The sequence below is a fragment of the Alosa pseudoharengus genome, unplaced genomic scaffold, assembly GCF_046254945.1.
Source record: "Alosa pseudoharengus isolate Yale_2024_CS ecotype anadromous, Long Island Sound unplaced genomic scaffold, YU_APseudo_1.1 YU_APseudo_1.1_scf_3, whole genome shotgun sequence".
Classification (NCBI taxonomy): Eukaryota; Metazoa; Chordata; class Actinopteri; order Clupeiformes; family Clupeidae; genus Alosa; species Alosa pseudoharengus.
The window spans coordinates 4,543,706-4,558,705 of NW_027468718.1; positions in this window are offsets into that span (position 1 = coordinate 4,543,706).

Genomic DNA, 15,000 nt, shown 5'->3' on the forward strand with positions numbered 1-15,000 from the left:
ACACTTAAACACACTAAGACAGCACACATACACAAACACATATAAACACACAAACAGCACACACATATCTAAAAACAAACGCACACACACACACATACTTAAACACACAAACAGCACATACACATCTAAACACATTAACATAGCACACTCACTAAAACACACCAACACAGTGCACACACACACACACATGTAAACACAAACACAGTTGCCACAGAAGACGGAATCTAAATAGGTGCTTTTGAACCCACAAACACATCTGCTCAAAGCACACACACACACACACACACACACACACACACACACACAAACCTTCTGACAGATGTGATGAGTGATTTAAAGATGTGTGGAGCCCTGCAAGGCAATCTCTAAAAATAATAATGCACTACAACGCAGGGAGAGAGTGAGTGTGTGTGTGCCGTGGGGGGGGGGGGGGTCTAGTCAATGGGAGTCTGATGGACTGCAGCTGCTGTAGGAGTTGATTGCTTTTGTTGATTGTTTTTGTTTGACACCTAATTTTATTAGTATCGATACTTTTAAGAATGACCGTGTTCTTTTGAAGTAACACGCGTGTGCGCAAGGCATGCTTCTAGTGCCTCCTCCTCTATAGCGTGTGCGTCTTTCCTCCACACACGCACACGCACACGTATGTGCAGCTGTCGTGCCCGAGAGACATGGCTGCTAGTTAAGCCACACAGCAACACATAATAACAGGCTAATATCAAGTTGATGTGCTCACTCGCATCTCTCAAGTTTGTGTTGCTAACCTACTATGGGATTTAGGTCCTTTAGGCCTACTGTTGGGTTTAATGTCATTTCAGAAATATTTAGGCCACGCAAACTTGGCCAACTTTGGAGAGAGCTCCTTGCTAATCCCGCTAGTTCAAATCATAAATGAACAAGACACTTATCTCTTCTATGATCCCAGAAAGATTTTCTTTGACTTGTTGGGTTTTTGAACATTTATTTTATCTAATGACATAGAAAACATAACGAATTGCATCCACATGTCCTTATTATCCATATTATTCCACTATGCTATTTTTCAATTGAGTTTGCACCATTGCACAAAGTCCTCCACCAGGCTCCTGTACTCCTCCTCCTGCCCGTTCCTGATACACCCCACAATTGCAGTATCGTCAGAAAACTTCTGCATGTGGCATGACTCGGTGTTGTAGCAGAAGTCAGATGTGTACAGGGTGAACAGGACTGGAGAGAGCACCGTTCCCTGTGGAGCTCCGTTGCTGCTGATCACAGTGTCTGAGACAGTTCTTCAATCTAACAAACTGTGGCCGCTCGGTCAGGTAATCTGTGATCCAGGTTACCAGGTGAGCGTCCACACCCATCTGCAAGAGCTTATCTACCAGCCTGAGGGGGTTGGATGGTGTTAAAAGCACTTGAGAAATCAAAGAACATGATTCTCACAGCACTTTTCCCCTTGTCTAGGTGAGAATGTGTCCTGTGTAGGAGATAAGTGATGGCATCGTCAATGACGACTTATACCATAAGGCATAAATCATTACATTTGGGAAGAGGTTTCATGATTAATATGTGAGCTTTAATCTCTCTTTCTCTCTCTTTGTCCTGCACACACACAGAAACACACAAACACACACACATACACACAAACACACACACACACACACACACACATTTTTCACTAGCCTAAAACCATGAGACTGAACTCTCACGTATTTATTAAAGTGACAGGCACTCAATTACACCTACACACCACCTTGATGTGCACTCAATTAGACTTACACACCACATTAAAGATATGCCTAAGTGTAATAGTTTAAAAATCAATATGGAGTATTCAAATTACGAATTATGTTTAGCTACTAGTAATTATGCAGATTATAAAATACTATACTTTATTAACAAAATATATACACTTTATGAAGTCCAACATATATGAAATAGAAACATGACATAAGCCATAATTTTCTGTGTGTGTGTGGAGGGTCAAGCAGAGTCTAGGATGGCCACTGGTGTGAATGATCACACTATATTCAATATCACTGATGACAGATGTCCACTGGTGTGAATGATCACACTATATTCAATATCACTGATGACAGATGGCCACTGGTGTGAATGATCACACTATATTCAATATCACTGATGACAGATGGCCACTGGTGTGAATGATCACACTATATTCAATATCACTGATGATGTCAAGGTGGTGTGGGCCCCCAAATCAAATCAGTTTTGAAAAAAGTATTGAAAAAGTATCAAAATCACAAATCTTGATCGGTATCTAAACAATAGTTTTGGTATCGTGACAACACTAGTGCACATACACTCACTCAAACACATACACTCACACACACTCAGACACACACACACACACACACTCAGGAGATACTGCTATAGCTCTGGGGTAGTCTTGGTTCTGTGCCAACATCCTCTGGCTCTAAGGAGGTCAGCCCTATATTAGGTTATATGCTTGTACAGCGTGTGTGTGTGTGTGTGTAAAGGACGCCTAACACTCGCTGTGCAGGGCCACAGGTGTGTTTCATTTCAGTTAACACAACCCAGCCAAAGGGCACAGCAAGCCTGTTAGAAAACACACACACAAGCACAGCAGTCTGTGCATGAAAGGTCATTATAAAAGAGACACTGAACTCTCTGTCTCGCCCTCCCTCTCTCTCTCTCAAATTCAAATATAAAAGTGCTTCATTGGCATGACAAATAGGACATGCATGTTTCTAAAGTACTCATGCAAAGTATGATGGACATAGGGAATCAGAAATCAAAGTCTATGAGTAGACCCCCCCCCTAATCTCTTCATGTGAATGAACACCCCAAGCAGGCCTTTGATGTCTCAATTAAAATGCTAGTGTGGTTTCACATACACCATTGATCTTACCATCATACAGCCAGGGTGCTGGTGTGTGTGTGTGTGTAGTGAGAGGGTGCTGGTGTGTGTGTGTGTGTGTGTGTGTAGTGAGAGGGTGCTGGTGTGTATGTGTGTGTGTGTGTAGTGAGAGGGTGCTGGTGTGTGTGTGTGTGTAGTGAGAGGGTGCTGGTGTGTGTGTGTGTGTGTAGTGAGAGGGTGCTGGTGTGTGTGTGTGTGTAGTGAGAGGGTGCTGGTGTGTGTGTGTGTGTAGTGAGAGGGTGCTGGTGTGTGTGTGTGTTTGTGGTGAGAGGGTGCTGGTGTGTGTGTGTGTGTAGTGAGAGGGTGCTGGTGTGTGTGTGTATGTGAGTGTAGTGAGAGGGTGCTGGTGTGTGTGTGTATGTGAGTGTAGTGAGAGGGTGCTGGTGTGTGTGAGAAAGTACCTGTATGTGACACTTGTGTGTGTGTGTGTGTGTGTGTGTGTGTGTGTGAACAGAGAATGCCCTCATGCTGAACCCTCTGTCTGAGGTGCAGTGCAGTGCATTGTGGTATATGGGAGGACTGTGGGACAGCCATTCATCGCAGAGGGCCAACATCAGGTCCACTGTCCCACCATGTGCACTCATCTATACAGAGATGACCATCAGCTACCCCCTGCAGCAGAGTCTCCACGTCTACAGCCTTCTCAGAGATGACCATCAGCTACACCCTGCAGCAGAGTCTCCACGTCTACAGCCTTCTCAGAGATGACCATCAGCTACTGCAGCAGAGTCTCCACGTCTACAGCCTTCTCAGAGATGACCAGTACCATCAGCTACACCCTGCAGCAGAGTCTCCACGTCTACAGCCTTCTCAGAGATGACCAGTACCATCAGCTACCCCCTGCAGCAGAGTCTCCAAGTCTACAGCCTTCTCAGAGATGACCAGTACCATCAGCTACACCCTGCATCAGCCTCAGAGATGACCAGTAATATCAGCTACACCGTTCAGTAAAAAGGTAAATATTTACAGCAGCCAAAACATGGCTCAGTGTAAGAGACTGTGTTAGTAATATTGAATGTGTGATTGTTTGGTGTCAGTTTGACACGGTGCCCTCCAGATGGCCATGAACATGTTCAAATTCCCTAGCTGATGATGGCCATCAATACTAGATAGATAGATAGATATATACTTTATTGATCCCCAGGTGAAAATTCAAGGTCTCAGTAGCATACAGACATCACACACAACATGCACTTACAGCAGAAAAAGTAAATATAAGTATAAACATATAACAAACCTCCACTGTACAATAGAGACAGTAGAAGATAAGAAAAACTAACAAAACTAAATACTAAATATACTATATAAACTAAATAAAAAAATCCACAGTGTGCTTGAGGGTGACCAAGCATGAGGCAGTGACAGGGCCGGGACTGGCCTGTAGTTCTGTGTGCATGGTGAGGTGCTCAAGAGAGTGAGTGTCATGGTGAAGGTGCAAAAAGTAGTCCAACATTAGTCCAACAGTGCAGTGGTAGCAGAGCGGGCTTAGACCTGCGGAAATCCACCACCATGTCCTTGGTCTTTGAAGTGTTGAGTTGGAGGTGGTTGAGTTTGCACCATTGCACAAAGTCCTCCACCAGGCTCCTGTACTCCTCCTCCTGCTCGTCCCTGATACATCCCACAATTGCAGTGTCATCAGAAAACTTCTGCATGTGGCATGACTCAGTATTGTAGTAGAAGTCAGATGTGTACAGGGTGAACAGGACTGGAGAGAGCACCGTTCCCTGTGGAGCTCCGTTGCTGCTGATCACAGTTTCTGAGAGACAGTTCTTCAATCTAACAAACTGTGGCCGCTCGGTCAGGTAATCTGTGATCCAGGTTACCAGGTGAGCGTCCACACCCATCTGCAAGAGCTTATCTACCAGCCTGAGGGGGTTGGATGGTGTTAAAAGCACTTGAGAAATCAAAGAACATGATTCTCACAGCACTTTTCCCCTTGTCTAGGTGAGAATGTGTCCTGTGTAGGAGATAAGTGATGGCATCGTCAATGACGACTTATACCATAAGGCATAAATCATTACATTTGGGAAGAGGTTTCATGATTAATATGTGAGCTTTAATCTCTTTCTCTCTCTTTGTCCTGCACACACACAGAAACATACACACACACACACAGAAACACACACACACACACACACACAAACACACACACACACACACACACACACACAGAAACACACACACACACACACACACACACACACACACACACACACACACACAGAAACACACACACACAGACACACACCCACACACAGAAACACACACACACACACACACCCACACACAGAAACACACACACACACACACACACACACAGAAACACACACACACACACAGAAACACACACACACACACACACATACACACACACACACACACACACACACACACACACACACACACACACGTTCCTGCGCTCCATCGCTCCCGTGGTGGTGTGGTCCTGTGTCGGGGGTGTGTGTAGTTCTGATTGATGACCGATAGTAAATGTCAGACGCCACTTACGTGACTGATAGGAGTTGTGCAGTGACGGAGGGGACGCTACGCTAGCGGGGAGAGGAAGGGCAGATAGCAGAGGGAGAGAGAGAGGGATGAAGGGAGAGAGAGAGGGAGGAGGAGAAGAGGTTTTGTGTGTAGTTGCGTGACTCTGAGGGTGACTTCTCAGGCAGACAGCTAGGTGGTTCTGCTATCTCCCCTGACCTTCAGACCAGGCATCTGCCCCCCGCCAGTGGGCTAGGACTCTCCTCTCATCACATTCCAATCCAAAATGGCCTCTGATTTTCATTTACCATTTACCTTTCCAATTCATTCTCAGGGAAGATTCTGCTCTCTATCTTGCTCTCTCTCTCTCTCTCTCTCTCTCTCTATCTATCTATCTATCTCTCTCTCTCTCTCTCTCTCTCACACACACACACACACACATCTGCCATATTGCATTACTGTATGTGAGGTTTAGAAGTGGAGGCATTTCATTCTCTCTCCCTCCTCTCCTCTCTTCTCCTCTATATTCCTTTCTTCTTCTCTCTTCTCCTCTATATTCCTTTCTTCTTCTCTCTTTTCCTCTCCTCTATATTCCTTCCTTCTCCTCTCCTCTCTAATCCTCTCTACTCCTCTCTTCTCTATATTCCTCTCTTCTCCTCTCCTCTCTACTCTTTTCCTCTTCTCTATATTCCTCTCTTCTCCTCTCCTCTCTACTCTTCTCTGCTCATCTATGCTCCCTTGTCCTCCTCTATACTTCTCTTCTCCTCTCCTCTCTATCCCTCTCTCATCCTCCTCTATACTCCTCTCCTCCTCTCTATCCCTCTCTCATCCTCCTCTATACTCCTCTCCTCCTTTCCTCTCTACCCCTCTCTCATCCTCCTCTATACTCCTCTCCTCTCTATCCCTCTCTCATCCTCCTCTATACTCCTCTCCTCTCTATCCCTCTCTCATCCTCCTCTATACCCCTCTCCTCTCCTCTCCTTCTCTCTATCCCTCTCTCATCCTCCTCTGTACTCCTCTCCTCTCCTCCACTCTCCTCACTCTTTCTAATTCAATTTCATCTCTGCTGCCTCTCACGGCACACGCACACACACACATACACACTTCTCTCTCTATCTCTCTCTCTCTCTTTGCTTATACGCCTTTCAAGCATGCACACACACAGTTCTTTCTTTCTTTTTCTCCATCTCTCCATGTCATTCTTTCCCTCTATCCATCTATCTCTCTCTCTCTCTCTCTCTCTCTCTCTGTCTCTCAAACACACACACACCTTTATCTTTATGTCTCTGTTGCCACATTAATGACTGATAATCAGGTGTTCTATTTCACTGGATGACCTCCCCCCACACACACACACACACACATACATACACACACACACACAGAAAGACAGAGGCAGCTGAAAGAGGATGCACTATAATAAACTAGATGTACCGCAGAGCAGTACAAAATATGACCGCCGCCCAGTCCAGCACATTTTTTCCACAAAAATAAATCACGCTGAAAGGCCTATATGATTCTAACTGTCTCACTAAATTGCATTATCCACACTCAATTCTCACTGATATCTGCTAGACAACAAGTACCAAAACATAATTAGTTCATAGATTTCACATGTAAAATTCATTTTATACAACCCCACCTCCATCTTGCCTGTTCATATTTCTGAGAAATTCTTGAATTGTGTGCATGTGTGCATGTACATGTTTATGTTATGTGTGTGTGTGTGTGTGTGTGTGTGTGTGCGTGCGTGCTTGTGTGTGTGCCTGCGTATGTGCATGTGCATGCAAGCGTACATGTGTCTACTGTGTGAGTATGTGTCATACGTATGATTACTGTGAATGTATGTGTGTGTGTGTGTATCTGTTTGTGCACATGTGTGTACATGAAATGGCTTAACATGACCCCTGGAGGCAAACATACGGAAAAAAATGGTCATCCTAGTCCCTACAGTTCTCAAGATATTCACAGAGAACTGTGTCTGGCCTACCCTCCTTTCGGGGGGTCCAGTCCAGCGGGGGGGCTACAGATCAAAACGAAAAACGACGGTTCCATGCTATCCATGTGGGGTTACATGCCCACCAAGTTTTGTGTACCCCGGTCTTTCAGTGTCCCGGGAATCCTTGTTGGTGTACGTCACTAAATGTACATATACATTATTTTATTGTAAGGCCCCCCATTAACGAAAGTACACAAAACTTGGAATGCATTCGGAGGGTGTCATAATGATCCTACACTTTTAATTTCGTGCAGTTTTGACCTTGTCAGCCAGAGATATTGTGATGAAAACACCTAATTTTTTGCTTTTTAATTTTTAACTAGGTGGCGCTATACATGAAATAAGTGGTAATGGAATGGGTTGACATGCCCCCTTAAGACCAACATACATAAAAAAGGTGGACCTCCTAGGCCCTACGGTTCTCGAGATATTCACAGAAAACTGTGTCTGCCCTACCCTCCTTTCGGGGGGTCCAGTCCAGCGGGGGGGCTACAGATCAAAACGAAAAACGATGGTTCCATGCTATCCATGTGGGGTTACATGCCCACCAAGTTTCGTGTACCCCGGTCTTTCAGTGTCCCGGGAATCATTGATGGAAATTTGGGCATGCGAAAAAGAAAAAATAAATAAATCTGACTAAACCTATATGACCGCCGCTTCGCTGCGCGGCGGTCATAATAACACATAAGAGACTCTATTTCATTCTCTCTCTCTCTCAAAGCATCAAAAAAAAGAAATAACAGAAGAAATAAACTGATTGCCCAATCAAACACACACACACACACACACACACACACACACAGAGACACACACATACAAACACACACACACATACACACACACGCGCGCACACGCACACACACACACACACACACACACACACACACACACACACACACACACATTGAACGAGAGGAGGGAGGTTGAAAGAGAGATCCCAGATCTGTCGTTTGTGGATTAGTGTGGGAACTCTCCATGGTGCTGATCCATACAAATTGGAGGACACCAGCATGCCCACCGCTTAAACTCTCTCACACACACACACACACATGTGCACTAACACACACACAGACACGCACACACATGTACGCACAAACACACACACATGCACACACACTTCTCTCTCTATCTCTCTCTTTTTGCTAATACGTCTTTCAAACACAAACACACCACGTCACCCTTTCTCTGTTCTCTGCATCAGTTACCTCCTCTACATAGTGTACTGCGTCAGTTAGCTCCTCTACATAGTGTACTGCGTCAGTTAGCTCCTCTACATAGTGTACTGCATCAGTTACCTCCTCTACATAGTGTACTGCGTCAGTTAGCTCCTCTACATAGTGTACTGCATCAGTTACCTCCTCTACATAGTGTACCAATGCACCAGTTAGCTCCTCTACATAGTGTACTGCGTCAGTTAGCTCCTCTACATAGTGTACTGCGTCAGTTAGCTCCTCTACATAGTGTACCAATGCACCAGTTAGCTCCTCTACATAGTGTACTGCATCAGTTAGCTCCTCTACATAGTGTACTGCGTCAGTTACCTCCTCTACATAGTGTACTGCGTCAGTTAGCTCCTCTACATAGTGTACTGCATCAGTTACCTCCTCTACATAGTGTACCAATGCACCAGTTAGCTCCTCTACATAGTGTACTGCGTCAGTTAGCTCCTCTACATAGTGTACTGCGTCAGTTAGCTCCTCTACATAGTGTACCAATGCACCAGTTAGCTCCTCTACATAGTGTACTGCATCAGTTAGCTCCTCTACATAGTGTACTGCGTCAGTTAGCTCCTCTACATAGTGTACTGCGTCAGTTAGCTCCTCTACATAGTGTACTGCGTCAGTTACCTCCTCTACATAGTGTACCAATGCACCAGTTAGCTCCTCTACATAGTGTACTGCATCAGTTAGCTCCTCTACATAGTGTACCAATGCACCAGTTAGCTCCTCTACATAGTGTACTGCATCAGTTAGCTCCTCTACATAGTGTACTGCATCGGTTACCTCCTCTACATAGTGTACCGATGCATCAGTTAGCTCCTCTACATAGTGTACTGCATCATTTAGCTCATTTAGTACATAGTGTACCGATGCGTCAGTTAGCTCCTCTACATAGTGTACTGCATGAGTTAGCTCATTTAGTACATAGTGTACCGATGCGTCAGTTACCTCCTCTAACATGGGGTCTCATCACTAGGTGCATCATCATACAAAGTAAAGTTAATTAATTCAAAATATGTCATGTTAAATCATGGCAGTACCTTTGTGTGTGTGTGTGTGTGTGTCTGTGTGTGTGTGTGTGTGTGTGTGTGTGTGTGTATCTGTGTGTCTGTATGTGTATGCCTATGGTATAATGATTCATCTAGTGAGGAGATCCCATGTTATCATGTGTCACAACATGACAGACTAATACTTCTCACAACACCAGTTTCACTAAGCATGTAGAGACTAAGCATGTAGAGATGCCAGCGATGCTCTGGGTGGTGTTGTGGAGGTTTTCCATGCTAATGCTAATGATGTAGCTAGCTCACTCATTTACACCAACCCACATTACTGCAGCAATGCTTTGGGTGGTGTTGTGGAGGTTTTTCATGCTAATGCTAACGATGTAGCTAGCTCACTCATTTATACCAACCCCCATTACTGCAGCGATGCTCTGGGTGTTGTCTGTGCGGTTTTGCATGCCTTATGACGCAGCTAGCTCACTAATTGTACACCAAACAACATTACTGCTGCTTATAATAAGAACAAATATTTCTCAAGTTTCAAAACATCATCATGTTGTAAAAATGATTTCCCAGATTATTTCCCAAGGGTCTCCTTGGGAAGTCACTGATGATGTCACTTGGTCCTTAGAGAGGCCTGCCGTGGAGCTCATGTCACAGCTCCTGTGAACACAAATAAACACACACCCACACACTGTCAGATTCTACTCAAGGACTTTATCCCCCAAACACATGCACACACATGCAAAGTGTCAATATCACTACAAGGACCATCCCCCTCACACACCAGACACACACACACACACACACACATACACTGTGAATCATGCACTCATGCATGCACAAATTCACTTTTCACATACCCCTGTACACACAGCAGGAACTAATTACACACACACACATAGTGATTAGTGGAGTGTGTGTGTGTGTTTGTGTGTGTGTGTAAGTGTCTTTATTAACCTAATAACCTCTGGGAAGCCTGTCTCCATTGCAGGAAACACAGCCCCGCCCCTTTCGTAAAAGAGCAAGATCACCAGTGGCAAACGCAACATGTCCGTCATATTCTCAACCAATCCATGACCAAGAGGTGAGCCAGATAAGCACTGCACTGATGTCCCGTACTGTCCTTGACTGTCTCCTCTACATTTGAGTCGATAGTTCCTTTACCTTCCTTTAACTAGTTATTAGCCGTAGTGGGTAGTGGTAGTTGATATTGTTTTCATTACGGCCGTCTGTTTAATTGCACTTAGACTGGCCTTGGTGTCGTGAGTTTTTAGAGGGGGTGGTATTTTTAAGTGTAGCTGGACTAAGTAGATTCTTAACGTTAGCTTTACTGAACTCAACTCATGTTTTTTCTGGAGCTGAGTCCGCACTTGCTGTAAGTTTTATAGTAATTGTATGAGAGTTTCGTGTTGTTAAGGGATTTGTTTATGTAGTTGTCATAGTTACAAGTTGGTAAACTAGTTATTAGCCGTAGTGGTAGTTGATATTGTTTTCATTACGGCCGTCTGTTTAATTGCGCTTAGATTGGCGTTGGTGTCGTGAGTTTTTAGAGGGGGTGGTATTTTTAAGTGTAGCTGGACTAAGTAGATTCTTAACGTTAGCTTTACTGAACTCAACTCGTGGTTTTTCTGGAGCTGCGTCTGTACTTGCTGTAAGTTTTATAGTAATTGTATGGGAGTTTCGTGTTGTTAAGGGATTTGTTTATGTAGTTGTCATAGTTACAAGTTGGTAAACTAGTTATTAGCCATAGTGGGAGTTGATATTGTTTTCATTACGGCCTTCTGTTTAATTGTGCTTAGATTGGCGTTGGTGTCGTGAGTTTTTAGAGGGGGTGGTATTTTTAAGTGTAGCTGGACTAAGTAGATTCTTAACGTTAGCTTTACTGAACTCAACTCGTGGTTTTTCTGGAGCTGAGTCCGCACTTGCTGTAAGTTTTATAGTAATTGTATGGGAGTTTCGTGTTGTTAAGGGATTTGTTTATGTAGTTGTCATAGTTACAAGTTGGTAAACTAGTTATTAGCTGTAGTGGTAGTTGATATTGTTTTCATTACGGCCGTCTGTTTAATTGCGCTTAGATTGGCGTTGGTGTCGTGAGTTTTTAGAGGGAGTGGTATTTTTAAGTGTAGCTGGACTAAGTAGATTCTTAACGTTAGCTTTACTGAACTCAACTCGTGGTTTTTCTGGAGCTGCGTCTGTACTTGCTGTAAGTTTTATAGTAATTGTATGGGAGTTTCGTGTTGTTAAGGGATTTGTTTATGTAGTTGTCATAGTTACAAGTTGGTAAACTAGTTATTAGCCATAGTGGGAGTTGATATTGTTTTCATTACGGCCTTCTGTTTAATTGTGCTTAGATTGGCGTTGGTGTCGTGAGTTTTTAGAGGGGGTGGTATTTTTAAGTGTAGCTGGACTAAGTAGATTCTTAACGTTAGCTTTACTGAACTCAACTCGTGGTTTTTCTGGAGCTGCGTCTGTACTTGCTGTAAGTTTTATAGTAATTGTATGGGAGTTTCGTGTTGTTAAGGGATTTGTTTATGTAGTTGTCATAGTTGAAAACTTTTTTCTACTTTCAAATCTCTTCTCAATCCTCCACCATCACCATCAACTACTTCACTGTCAGCAGGTGACTTTGCAACATTTTTCACTGAAAAAGTTGCTAAAATAAGTGCTCAGTTTGATGCTCCTATAAGGAGGGCTTTGCCTTGTGTTAGTATGACCGCATCATTGGACTCTTTCTCTCCTCTTGATGAGGAAGCAGTCTCTCAATTGCTTCAGCGAAGTCGTCCAACAACATGCCCATTAGATCCTGTCCCGTCCACTCTTCTACAGTCTATCTCACCCGCTGTTCTACCAGCAGTCACACATGTATTTAATGCTTCACTCAGTTCTGGAATAGTTCCTTATTCTTTTAAGAAGGCTAGGGTTACACCTCTGCTAAAGAAAAGTACACTTAATCCAACTGAGGTGAAGAACTACATACCTGTCTCCCTTCTTCCTTTCCTGTCAAAGGTTTTGGAGAAAGTGGTCTTCAAGCAAGTTTGCGACTTTCTTCATCAGAATAATCTACTAGATCCTATGCAGTCTGGTTTCAAGAGTGGTCATTCTACTGAAACTGCTCTTCTGTCTGTGACTGAAGCATTGAGAGTAGCTAAGTCCTCTGCTCAGTCATCAGTATTAATTCTACTAGATTTATGCAGCCTTTGATACTGTTAACCATGACATTCTCCTTTCTATACCATCTGAACTGGGAATTTCTGGAAAAGCTCTTGACTGGTTTGAATCTTACCTTAAAGGGCGTTCTTTCAACGTGTCTTGGCAGGGACAGGTATCTAAGTTGCATGACCTCACCACAGGTGTGCCTCAGGGATCAGTATTAGGACTCTTGCTTTTCTCTATTTACACCACTTCCTTAGGTGAGACCATTCGCTCCATGGATTTGACTATCACTGTTATGCAGACGACACTCAACTTTACCTGTCTTTCCCACCTGATGACTCTAGTGTTTCCCACCGGATTTCTGCATGCCTTAAGGATATTTCAGCCTGGATGAAAGATCGGCACCTTCAGCTTAATCTCTCAACAACAGAGTTTTTGGTGTTTCCAGCTAAAACAGCTATTCCCCAACAGATTAATATCCAGCTTGACTCAACTTCACTGACCCCAACTAGATCGGCACGAAACTTGGGCGTTGTAATTGATGACCGACTTAACTTCTCTGAGCATGTAGCTTCTATTGCAAAATCATGTCGGTTTATGCTTTACAACATTAGGAAGATCAGATCTTATCTGACACAAGATTCCACACAACTTCTTGTTCAGACCATGGTCATGTCTAAGCTAGACTATTGTAATTCACTATTAGCTGGCTTACCAGCTTGTGTAACAAGATCATTAATTTTACTGCATTTCTTATTCAGAATGCTGGAGCACGCCTGGTCTTCAATCAGCCAAAGAGGACACATGTAACTCCTCTCCTAGTTACTCTCCATTGGCTCCCTATAGTAGCCAGAATTAAATTTAAATCTCTCACTTTGGCCTATAGGACACTGACTGGATCTGCTCCTAGTTATTTTAATTCAATAATCAAGCCTTACATCCCCAACCGCCCACTGCGGTCTTCTGATGAGCTTCTGTTATGTCGACCAGTCATAAAAACTAGGTCTAATTCAAGACTCTATTCCTCAGTGGTTCCATGTTGGTGGAATCAGTTGCCTAGTGCTCTCCGTTACTGTGGTAGTTTTGGGTCGTTTAAGAGGGGTCTAAAGACATTCCTGTTCAACATGTACTTAGTTGTTTAAGCGCTTATGTGTTATGGTTTGTATAATATTGTTTTATTTGTATTAGGCTGTTGATTAATTTGACATTTTTGTTTATTATTGATATTCTCCTTAATGTAGTCTTACCATGTAATTGTTTTTATATTATTGATTGAATGGACATTATTGTTTTATTATTACTATTATCCTTATTATATTTGACCAACATTCTAATCTGTTCCCTGTTCAATTTTAAATATTATGTTGTTTTGTATTTGTGTGTCGCTTTGGACAAAGGCGTCTGCTAAATCCATAACCATAACCATAACCTTTAGAAGACCCTGAACTGCTGAATGGTTCCTCTGGACTACTGCGTCTAACTGAAGTGGAGGTCCTTTGCGATGTCTCTGGACTACTGCGTGTCTAACTAACGTGGTGGTCCTTTGCGATGTCTCTGGACTACTGCGTGTCTAACTAACGTGGTGGTCCTTTGACATGTCTCTGGACTACTGCGTGTCTAACTAACGTGGTGGTCCTTTGACATGTCTCTGGACTACTGCGTGTCTAACTAACGTGGTGGTCCTTTGACATGTCTCTGGACTACTGCGTCTAACTGAAGTGGCGTTCCTTTGCGATGTTTCTGGACAGGGATAAAGTATCTACATTATCTATCTATCTATCTATCTATCTATCTATCTATCTATCTATTTAACTATCTATCTATCTATCTATTAAAAAAAAAAAATAGTCCAGTCCATACAACTTCATTTCAATTTCGAAAGAAATACTGGACTATGTTTTTTTTTTTTTTAAACGGCGACAAAATTGTGAATTTCCAGAGCGTGTTACAACACACCCAGCAATAAGACTCCTACAGCAAAGATGGCAACATTTCCGGAAAGGTACTGGCTTGATGAAATTCATTCTGGACTCTCTATTCGACCACATAAAGACCTCGGGATACTTCGGTTTGGCTTTAGGGACCCTCTACTCACTACCACGTAAGTGTTATGTTGTTTGGAACTGTAGAAGAGGTATAAAAATAGCGTTTTGTAGCGGCGAAATTGAAATGCCCTGCTCACTTCCAGGCTACGAGTTGTGTGACTGAAAACGGTACAATCGAACTTTCTCAAAACACATCCGAATTACATGATTT